The following is a 9,396-nucleotide window of genomic DNA, read 5'->3' on the forward strand; positions in this document are numbered from 1 at the left end:
ATTTCCATGCATCAAAATGTATGGAAATTGATGTAGTAAACTGCAAAAGCACCCGGAAACAGCGAATCGCATCTCGTGCGCAGCCCATAACATTCGGCAGCCTGTTTGAGGCTCTAAACGGCTGAATTTGGGCTCGAAAAATCGTCGTGCCTATACACTGACCTAGATGGTTTTGGGGGCTTTCCAAAATGGTGATGTGGGCGGCATAGTTCCTCACGGTTAAAATGTTATGGGGTTTTAAAGACGAGATGCGTTTCAAATTGAAGAAAAAAATAAAAAGGGGTGCAACACGAGGACTTCCCGGGAGGTCACACATCCTAGTACTACTCTCACCAAGCACGCTTAAGTGCGGGGTTCTGATAGGATCCGGTGCATTAGTGCTGGTATGATCGCACCCGTTAGTACATGACTCGCGATTCCATATATCCTTTTCGTCGGAGAGCCCGAGTAGATTTGCCTGGAGCCCAGCTGATTTTTTTTTTTAAATTTCCATGCATCAAAATGTATGGAAATTGATGTAGTAAACTGCAAAAGCACCCGGAAACAGCGAATCGCATCTCGTGCGCAGCCATAACATTCGGCAGCCTGTTTGAGGCTCTAAACGGCTGAATTTGGGCTCGAAAAATCGTCGTGCCTATACACTGACCTAGATGGTTTTGGGGGCTTTCCAAAATGGTGATGTGGGCGGCATAGTTCCTCACGGTTAAAAAGTTATAGGGTTTTAAAGACGAGACGCGTTTCAAATTGAAGAAAAAAATAAAAGGGGTGCAACACGAGGACTTCCCGGGAGGTCACGCATCCTAGTACTACTCTCGCCCAAGCACACTTAAGTGCGGAGTTCTGATGGGATCCGGTGCATTAGTGCTGGTATGATCGCACCCGTTAGTACATGACTCGCGATTCCATATATCCTTTTCGTCGGAGAGCCCGAGTAGATTTGCCTGGAGCCCAGCTGATTTTTTTTTTTAAATTTCCATGCATCAAAATGTATGGAAATTGATGTAGTAAACTGCAAAAGCACCCGGAAACAGCGAATCGCATCTCGTGCGCAGCCCATAACATTCGGCAGCCTGTTTGAGGCTCTAAACGGCTGAATTTGGGCTCGAAAAATCGTCGTGCCTATACACTGGCCTAGATGGTTTTGGGGGCTTTCCGAAATGGTGCTGTGGGCGGCGTAATTCCTCACGGTTAAAAATTTATGGGGTTTTCAAGACGAGACGCGTTTCAAATTGAAGAAAAAAAAATAAAAGGGGTGCAACACGAGGACTTCCCGAGAGGTCACTCATCCTAGTACTACTCTCGCCCAAGCACGCTTAACTGCGGAGTTCTGATAGGATCCGGTGCATTAGCGCTGGTATGATCGCACCCGTTAGTACATGACTCGCGATTCCATATATCCTTTTCGTCGGAGAGCCCGAGTAGATTTGCGCGGAGCCCAGCTGATTTTTTTTTAAATTTCCATGCATCAAAATGTATGGAAATTGATGTAGTAAACTGCAAAAGCACCCGGAAACAGCGAATCGCATCTCGTGCGCAGCCCATAACATTCGGCAGCCTGTTTGAGGCTCTAAACGGCTGAATTTGGGCTCGAAAAATCGTCGTGCCTATACACTGACCTAGATGGTTTGGGGGCTTTCCAAAATGGTGATGTGGCGGCATAGTTCCTCACGGTTAAAATGTTATGGGGTTTTAAAGACGAGACGCGTTTCAAATTGAAGAAAAAAATAAAAAGGGGTGCAACACGAGGACTTCCCGGGAGGTCACACATCCTAGTACTACTCTCGCCCAAGCACGCTTAAGTGCGGGGTTCTGATAGGATCCGGTGCATTAGTGCTGGTATGATCGCACCCGTTAGTACATGACTCGCGATTCCATATATCCTTTTCGTCGGAGAGCCCGAGTAGATTTGCCTGGAGCCCAGCTGATTTTTTTTTTTAAATTTCCATGCATCAAAATGTATGGAAATTGATGTAGTAAACTGCAAAAGCACCCTGGAAACAGCGAATCGCATCTCGTGCGCAGCCCATAACATTCGGCAGCCTGTTTGAGGCTCTAAACGGCTGAATTTGGGCTCGAAAAATCGTCGTGCCTATACACTGACCTAGATGGTTTTGGGGGCTTTCCAAAATGGTGATGTGGGCGGCATAGTTCCTCTCGGTTAAAAAGTTATAGGGTTTTAAAGACGAGATGCGTTTCAAATTGAAGAAAAAAATAAAAAGGGGTGCAACACGAGGACTTCCCGGGAGGTCACGCATCTTAGTACTACTCTCGCCCAAGCACACTTAAGTGCGGAGTTCTGATGGGATCCGGTGCATTAGTGCTGGTATGATCGCACCCGTTAGTACATGACTCGCGATTCCATATATCCTTTTCGTCGGAGAGCCCGAGTAGATTTGCCTGGAGCCCAGCTGATTTTTTTTTTTAAATTTCCATGCATCAAAATGTATGGAAATTGATGTAGTAAACTGCAAAAGCACCCGGAAACAGCGAATCGCATCTCGTGCGCAGCCCATAACATTCGGCAGCCTGTTTGAGGCTCTAAACGGCTGAATTTGGGCTCGAAAAATCGTCGTGCCTATACACTGGCCTAGATGGTTTTGGGGGCTTTCCGAAATGGTGCTGTGGGCGGCGTAATTCCTCACGGTTAAAAATTTATGGGGTTTTCAAGACGAGACGCGTTTCAAATTGAAGAAAAAAAATAAAAGGGGTGCAACACGAGGACTTCCCGAGAGGTCACTCATCCTAGTACTACTCTCGCCCAAGCACGCTTAACTGCGGAGTTCTGATAGGATCCGGTGCATTAGCGCTGGTATGATCGCACCCGTTAGTACATGACTCGCGATTCCATATATCCTTTTCGTCGGAGAGCCCGAGTAGATTTGCGCGGAGCCCATCTGATTTTTTTTTTAAAAAAAAATTTCCATGCATCAAAATGTATGGAAATTGATGTAGTAAACTGCAAAAGCACCCGGAAACAGCGAATCGCATCTCGTTCGCAGCCCGTAACATTCGGCAGCCTGTTTGAGGCTCTAAACGGCTGAATTTGGGCTCGAAAAATCGCGTGCCTATACACTGACCTAGATGGTTTTGGGGCTTTCCAAAATGGTGATGTGGGCGGTGTAGTTCCTCACGGTTAAAAAGTTATGGGGTTTTAAAGACGAGACGCGTTTCAAATTGAAAAAAAAAATAAAAAGGGGTGCAACACGAGGACTTCCCGGAGTTCAGGCATCCTAGTACTACTCTCGCCCAAGCACGCTTAAGTGCGGAGTTCTGATAGGATCCGGTGCATTAGTGCTGGTATGATCGCACCCGTTAGTACATGACTCGCGATTCCATATATCCTTTTCGTCGGAGAGCCCGAGTAGATTTGCCTGGAGGCCAGCTGAATTTTTTTTTTCAATTTCCATGCATCAAAATGTATGGAAATTGATGTAGTAAACTGCAAAAGCACCCGGAAACAGCGAATCGCATCTCGTGCGCAGCCCATAACATTCGGCAGCCTGTTTGAGGTTCTAAACGGCTGAATTTGGGCTCGAAAAATCGTCGTGCCTATACACTGACCTAGATGGTTTTGGGGGCTTTCCAAAATGGTGATGTGGGCGGCATAGTTCCTCTCGGTTAAAAAGTTATGGGGTTTTAAAAACGAGATGCGTTTCAAATTGAAGAAAAAAATAAAAAGGGGTGCAACACGAGGACTTCCCGGGAGGTCACGCGTCTTAGTACTACTCTCGCCAAGCACACTTAAGTGCGGAGTTCTGATGGGATCCGGTGCATTAGTGCTGGTATGATCGCACCCGTTAGTACATGACTCGCGATTCCATATATCCTTTTCGTCGGAGAGTCCGAGTAGATTTGCGTGGAGCCCATCTGAATTTTTTTTTTTTTTTTAAATTTCCATGCATCAAAATGTATGGAAATTGATGTAGTAAACTGCAAAAGCACCTGGAAACAGCGAATCGCATCTCGTGCGCAGCCCATAACATTCGGCAGCCTGTTTGAGGCTCTAAACGGCTGAATTTGGGCTCGAAAAATCATCGTGCCTATACACTGACCTAGATGGTTTTGGGGGCTTTCCAAAATGGTGATGTGGGCGGCATAGTTCCTCTCGGTTAAAAAGTTATAGGGTTATAAAGACGAGATGCGTTTCAAATTGAAGAAAAAATAAAAAGGGTGCAACACGAGGACATCCCGGGAGGTCACGCATCTTAGTACTACTCTCGCCCAAGCACACTTAAGTGCGGAGTTCTGATGGGATCCGGTGCATTAGTGCTGGTATGATCGCACCCGTTAGTACATGACTCGCGATTCCATATATCCTTTTCGTCGGAGAGCCCGACTAGATTTGCCTGGAGGCCAGCTGAATTTTTTTTTTTTAAATTTCCATGCATCAAAATGTATGGAAATTGATGTAGTAAACTGCAAAAGCACCCGGAAACAGCGAATCGCATCTCGTGCGCAGCCCATAACATTCGGCAGCCTGTTTGAGGCTCTAAACGGCTGAATTTGGGCTCGAAAAATCGTCGTGCCTATACACTGGCCTAGATGGTTTTGGGGGCTTTCCGAAATGGTGCTGTGGGCGGCGTAATTCCTCACGGTTAAAAATTTATGGGGTTTTCAAGACGAGACGCGTTTCAAATTGAAGAAAAAAAAATAAAAGGGGTGCAACACGAGGACTTCCCGAGAGGTCACTCATCCTAGTACTACTCTCGCCCAAGCACGCTTAACTGCGGAGTTCTGATAGGATCCGGTGCATTAGCGCTGGTATGATCGCACCCGTTAGTACATGACTCGCGATTCCATATATCCTTTTCGTCAGAGAGCCCGAGTAGATTTGCGCGGAGCCCATCTGATTTTTTTTTTTAAAAAAAAATTTCCATGCATCAAAATGTATGGAAATTGATGTAGTAAACTGCAAAAGCACCCGGAAACAGCGAATCGCATCTCGTTCGCAGCCCGTAACATTCGGCAGCCTGTTTGAGGCTCTAAACGGCTGAATTTGGGCTCGAAAAATCGTCGTGCCTATACACTGACCTAGATGGTTTTGGGGCTTTCCAAAATGGTGATGTGGGCGGTGTAGTTCCTCACGGTTAAAAAGTTATGGGGTTTTAAAGACGAGACGCGTTTCAAATTGAAAAAAAAAATAAAAGGGGTGCAACACGAGGACTTCCCGGGTTCGCATCCTAGTACTACTCTCGCCCAAGCACGCTTAAGTGCGGAGTTCTGATAGGATCCGGTGCATTAGTGCTGGTATGATCGCACCCGTTAGTACATGACTCGCGATTCCATATATCCTTTTCGTCGGAGAGCCCGACTAGATTTGCCTGGAGGCCAGCTGAATTTTTTTTTTTTTTCATTTCCATGCATCAAAATGTATGGAAATTGATGTAGTAAACTGCAAAAGCACCCGGAAACAGCGAATCGCATCTCGTGCGCAGCCCATAACATTCGGCAGCCTGTTTGAGGCTCTAAACGGCTGAATTTGGGCTCGAAAAATCGTCGTGCCTATACACTGACCTAGATGGTTTTGGGGGCTTTCCAAATGGTGATGTGGGCGGCATAGTTCCTCTCGGTTAAAAAGTTTATGGGGTTTTAAAACGAGATGCGTTTCAAATTGAAGAAAAAAAATAAAAAGGGGTGCAACACGAGGACTTCCGGAGGGTCACGCATCTAGTACTACTCTCGCCCAAGCACACTTAAGTGCGGAGTTCTGATGGGATCCGGTGCATTAGTGCTGGTATGATCGCACCCGTTAGTACATGACTCGCGATTCCATATATCCTTTTCGTCGGAGAGCCCGAGTAGATTTGCGTGGAGCCCATCTGAATTTTTTTTTTTTTTAAATTTCCATGCATCAAAATGTATGGAAATTGATGTAGTAAACTGCAAAAGCACCTGGAAACAGCGAATCGCATCTCGTGCGCAGCCCATAACATTCGGCAGCCTGTTTGAGGCTCTAAACGGCTGAATTTGGGCTCGAAAAATCATCGTGCCTATACACTGACCTAGATGGTTTTGGGGGCTTTCCAAAATGGTGATGTGGGCGGCATAGTTCCTCACGGTTAAAAAGTTATGGGGTTTTAAAGACGAGATGCGTTTCAAATTGAAGAAAAAAATAAAAAGGGGTGCAACACGAGGACTTCCCGGGAGGTCACGCATCCTAGTACTACTCTCGCCCAAGCACGCTTAAGTGCGGAGTTCTGATGGGATCCGGTGCATTAGTGCTGGTATGATCGCACCCGTTAGTACATGACTCGCGATTCCATATATCCTTTTCGTCGGAGAGCCCGAGTAGATTTGCCTGGAGGCCAGCTGATTTTTTTTTTTTTTAAATTTCCATGCATCAAAATGTATGGAAATTGATGTAGTAAACTGCAAAAGCACCCGAAACAGCGAAATCGCATCTCGTGCGCAGCCCATAACATTCGGCAGCCTGTTTGAGTTCTAAACGGCTGAATTTGGGCTCGAAAAATCGTCTGCCTATAAACTGACCTAGATGGTTTTGGGGGCTTTCCAAAATGGTGCTGTGGCGCGGCGTAGTTCCTCACAGTTAAAAAGTTATGGGGTTTTTAAAGACGAGACGCGTTTCAAATTGAAGAAAAAAATAAAAAGGGGTGCAACACGAGGACTTCTCGGAGGTCACGCATCCTAGTACTACTCTCGCCAAGCACGCTTAAGTGCGGAGTTCTAATGGGATCCGGTGCATTAGTGCTGGTATGATCGCACCCGTTAGTACATGACTCGCGATTCCATATATCCTTTTCGTCGGAGAGCCCGAGTAGATTTGCGTGGAGCCCAGCTGAATTTTTTTTTTTTTTTAAATTTCCATGCATCAAAATGTATGGAAATTGATGTAGTAAACTGCAAAAGCACCCGGAAACAGCGAATCGCATCTCGTGCGCAGCCCATAACATTCGGCAGCCTGTTTGAGGCTCTAAACGGCTGAATTTGGGCTCGAAAAATCGTCGTGCCTATACACTGACCTAGATGGTTTGGGGGCTTTCAAAATGGTGATGTGGGCGGCATAGTTCCTCACGGTTAAAAAGTTATGGGGTTTTAAAAACGAGACGCGTTTCAAATTGAAGAAAAAAATAAAAGGGGTGCAACACGAGGACTTCCCGGGAGGTCACGCATCCTAGTACTACTCTCGCCCAAGCACGCTTAAGTGCGGAGTTCTGATGGATCCGGTGCATTAGTGCTGGTATGATCGCACCCGTTAGTACATGACTCGCGATTCCATATATCCTTTTCGTCGGAGAGCCCGAGTAGATTTGCGTGGAGCCCAGCTGAATTTTTTTTTTTTAAATTTCCATGCATCAAAATGTATGGAAATTGATGTAGTAAACTGCAAAAAGCACCCGGAAACAGCGAATCGCATCTCGTGCGCAGCCCATAACATTCGGCAGCCTGTTTGAGGCTCTAAACGGCTGAATTTGGGCTCGAAAAATCATCGTGCCTATACACTGACCTAGATGGTTTTGGGGGCTTTCCAAAATGGTGATGTGGCGGCATAGTTCCTCTCGGTTAAAAAGTTATAGGGTTTAAAGACGAGATGCGTTTCAAATTGAAGAAAAAAAATAAAAAGGGGTGCAACACGAGGACTTCCCGGGAGGTCACGCATCTTAGTACTACTCTCGCCCAAGCACGCTTAAGTGCGGAGTTCTGATGGGATCCGGTGCATTAGTGCTGGTATGATCGCACCGTTAGTACATGACTCGCGATTCCATATATCCTTTTCGTCGGAGAGCCCGAGTAGATTTGCTGGAGGCCAGCTGATTTTTTTTTTTTAAATTTCCATGCATCAAAATGTATGGAAATTGATGTAGTAAACTGCAAAAGCACCCGGAAACAGCGAATCGCATCTCGTGCGCAGCCCTAACATTCGGCAGCCTGTTTGAGGCTCTAAACGGCTGAATTTGGGCTCGAAAAATCGTCGTGCCTATACACTGGCCTAGATGGTTTTGGGGCTTTCCGAAATGGTGCTGTGGGCGGCGTAATTCCTCACGGTTAAATTTATGGGGTTTTCAAAGACGAGACGCGTTTCAAATTGAAGAAAAAAAATAAAAGGGGTGCAACACGAGGACTTCCCGAGAGGTCACTCATCCTAGTACTACTCTCGCCAAGCACGCTTAACTGCGGAGTTCTGATAGGATCCGGTGCATTAGCGCTGGTATGATCGCACCCGTTAGTACATGACTCGCGATTCCATATATCCTTTTCGTCGGAGAGCCCGAGTAGATTTGCGTGGAGCCCAGCTGATTTTTTTTTTTTTAAAAAAAATTCCATGCATCAAAATGTATGGAAATTGATGTAGTAAACTGCAAAAGCACCCGGAAACAGCGAATCGCATCTCGTTCGCAGCCCGTAACATTCGGCAGCCTGTTTGAGGCTCTAAACGGCTGAATTTGGGCTCGAAAAATCGTCGTGCCTATACACTGACCTAGATGGTTTGGGGCTTTCCAAAATGGTGCTGTGGGGGCGTAGTTCCTCACGGTTAAAAAGTTATGGGGTTTAAAGACGAGACGCGTTTCAAATTGAAAAAAAAAATAAAAAGGGGTGCAACACGAGGACTTCCCGGGAGGTCACGCATCCTAGTACTACTCTCGCCCAAGCACGCTTAATGCGGAGTTCTGATAGGATCCGGTGCATTAGTGCTGGTATGATCGCACCCGTTAGTACATGACTCGCGATTCCATATATCCTTTTCGTCGGAGAGCCCGAGTAGATTTGCGTGGAGCCCAGCTGAATTTTTTTTTTTTTAATTTCCATGCATCAAAATGTATGGAAATTGATGTAGTAAACTGCAAAAGCACCCGGAAACAGCGAATCGCATCTCGTGCGCAGCCCATAACATTCGGCAGCCTGTTTGAGGCTCTAAACACGGCTGAATTTGGGCTCGAAAAATCGTCGTGCCTTATACACTGACCTAGATGGTTTTGGGGGCTTTCCAAAATGGTGATTGTGGGCGGCATAGTTCCTCACGGTTAAAAAGTTATGGGGTTTTAAAAACGAGATGCGTTTCAAATTGAAGAAAAAAATAAAAAGGGGTGCAACACGAGGACTTCCCGGGAGGTCAGCATCTTAGTACTACTCTCGCCCAAGCACGCTTAAGTGCGGGAGTTCTGATGGGATCCGGTGCATTAGTGCTGGTATGATCGCACCCGTTAGTACATGACTCGCGATTCCATATATCCTTTTCGTCGGAGAGCCCGAGTAGATTTGCGTGGAGCCCAGCTGATTTTTTTTTTTTTAAATTTCCATGCATCAAAATGTATGGAAATTGATGTAGTAAACTGCAAAAGCACCCTGGAAACAGCGAATCGCATCTCGTGCGCAGCCCATAACATTCGGCAGCCTGTTTGAGGCTCTAAACGGCTGAATTTGGGCTCGAAAAATCAT

At 46.1% G+C, this 9,396-nt stretch overlaps 16 non-coding genes and 3 pseudogenes across 16 annotated transcripts; all 19 read right to left on the reverse strand.

The window, feature by feature from the left end:
* Positions 1-279: 279 nt before the first annotated feature.
* On the reverse strand, positions 280-397 carry LOC130498263 (5S ribosomal RNA; annotated as a pseudogene).
* Positions 398-762: 365 nt separating this feature from the next.
* Positions 763-881, reverse strand: LOC130498194 (5S ribosomal RNA). Its single transcript, XR_008937115.1, has one exon. It is a non-coding gene; the product is annotated as a 5S ribosomal RNA (ribosomal RNA).
* A 368-nt stretch (positions 882-1,249) lies between these two features.
* On the reverse strand, positions 1,250-1,368 carry LOC130498256 (5S ribosomal RNA). Its single transcript, XR_008937176.1, has one exon. It is a non-coding gene; the product is annotated as a 5S ribosomal RNA (ribosomal RNA).
* Positions 1,369-1,731: 363 nt separating this feature from the next.
* On the reverse strand, positions 1,732-1,850 carry LOC130498248 (5S ribosomal RNA). The gene has a single exon (XR_008937168.1). It is a non-coding gene; the product is annotated as a 5S ribosomal RNA (ribosomal RNA).
* Positions 1,851-2,218: 368 nt separating this feature from the next.
* On the reverse strand, positions 2,219-2,337 carry LOC130498217 (5S ribosomal RNA). Its single transcript, XR_008937138.1, has one exon. It is a non-coding gene; the product is annotated as a 5S ribosomal RNA (ribosomal RNA).
* Positions 2,338-2,704: 367 nt separating this feature from the next.
* On the reverse strand, positions 2,705-2,823 carry LOC130498267 (5S ribosomal RNA). The gene has a single exon (XR_008937183.1). It is a non-coding gene; the product is annotated as a 5S ribosomal RNA (ribosomal RNA).
* Positions 2,824-3,193: 370 nt separating this feature from the next.
* Positions 3,194-3,311, reverse strand: LOC130498255 (5S ribosomal RNA). Its single transcript, XR_008937175.1, has one exon. It is a non-coding gene; the product is annotated as a 5S ribosomal RNA (ribosomal RNA).
* Positions 3,312-3,678: 367 nt separating this feature from the next.
* Positions 3,679-3,796, reverse strand: LOC130498261 (5S ribosomal RNA; annotated as a pseudogene).
* A 371-nt stretch (positions 3,797-4,167) lies between these two features.
* LOC130498249 (5S ribosomal RNA) lies at positions 4,168-4,286 on the reverse strand. The gene has a single exon (XR_008937169.1). It is a non-coding gene; the product is annotated as a 5S ribosomal RNA (ribosomal RNA).
* Positions 4,287-4,656: 370 nt separating this feature from the next.
* LOC130498278 (5S ribosomal RNA) lies at positions 4,657-4,775 on the reverse strand. The gene has a single exon (XR_008937193.1). It is a non-coding gene; the product is annotated as a 5S ribosomal RNA (ribosomal RNA).
* A 371-nt stretch (positions 4,776-5,146) lies between these two features.
* Positions 5,147-5,261, reverse strand: LOC130498257 (5S ribosomal RNA). Its single transcript, XR_008937177.1, has one exon. It is a non-coding gene; the product is annotated as a 5S ribosomal RNA (ribosomal RNA).
* A 370-nt stretch (positions 5,262-5,631) lies between these two features.
* On the reverse strand, positions 5,632-5,748 carry LOC130498258 (5S ribosomal RNA). The gene has a single exon (XR_008937178.1). It is a non-coding gene; the product is annotated as a 5S ribosomal RNA (ribosomal RNA).
* A 371-nt stretch (positions 5,749-6,119) lies between these two features.
* Positions 6,120-6,238, reverse strand: LOC130498171 (5S ribosomal RNA). The gene has a single exon (XR_008937093.1). It is a non-coding gene; the product is annotated as a 5S ribosomal RNA (ribosomal RNA).
* A 370-nt stretch (positions 6,239-6,608) lies between these two features.
* Positions 6,609-6,725, reverse strand: LOC130498260 (5S ribosomal RNA; annotated as a pseudogene).
* Positions 6,726-7,094: 369 nt separating this feature from the next.
* On the reverse strand, positions 7,095-7,212 carry LOC130498246 (5S ribosomal RNA). The gene has a single exon (XR_008937166.1). It is a non-coding gene; the product is annotated as a 5S ribosomal RNA (ribosomal RNA).
* Positions 7,213-7,581: 369 nt separating this feature from the next.
* On the reverse strand, positions 7,582-7,700 carry LOC130498239 (5S ribosomal RNA). Its single transcript, XR_008937160.1, has one exon. It is a non-coding gene; the product is annotated as a 5S ribosomal RNA (ribosomal RNA).
* A 363-nt stretch (positions 7,701-8,063) lies between these two features.
* On the reverse strand, positions 8,064-8,181 carry LOC130498250 (5S ribosomal RNA). Its single transcript, XR_008937170.1, has one exon. It is a non-coding gene; the product is annotated as a 5S ribosomal RNA (ribosomal RNA).
* Positions 8,182-8,550: 369 nt separating this feature from the next.
* On the reverse strand, positions 8,551-8,668 carry LOC130498251 (5S ribosomal RNA). Its single transcript, XR_008937171.1, has one exon. It is a non-coding gene; the product is annotated as a 5S ribosomal RNA (ribosomal RNA).
* A 373-nt stretch (positions 8,669-9,041) lies between these two features.
* On the reverse strand, positions 9,042-9,160 carry LOC130498259 (5S ribosomal RNA). Its single transcript, XR_008937179.1, has one exon. It is a non-coding gene; the product is annotated as a 5S ribosomal RNA (ribosomal RNA).
* Positions 9,161-9,396: the final 236 nt, after the last annotated feature.

The sequence above is a fragment of the Raphanus sativus genome, chromosome 7, assembly GCF_000801105.2.
Source record: "Raphanus sativus cultivar WK10039 chromosome 7, ASM80110v3, whole genome shotgun sequence".
Taxonomy (NCBI): Eukaryota; Viridiplantae; Streptophyta; class Magnoliopsida; order Brassicales; family Brassicaceae; genus Raphanus; species Raphanus sativus.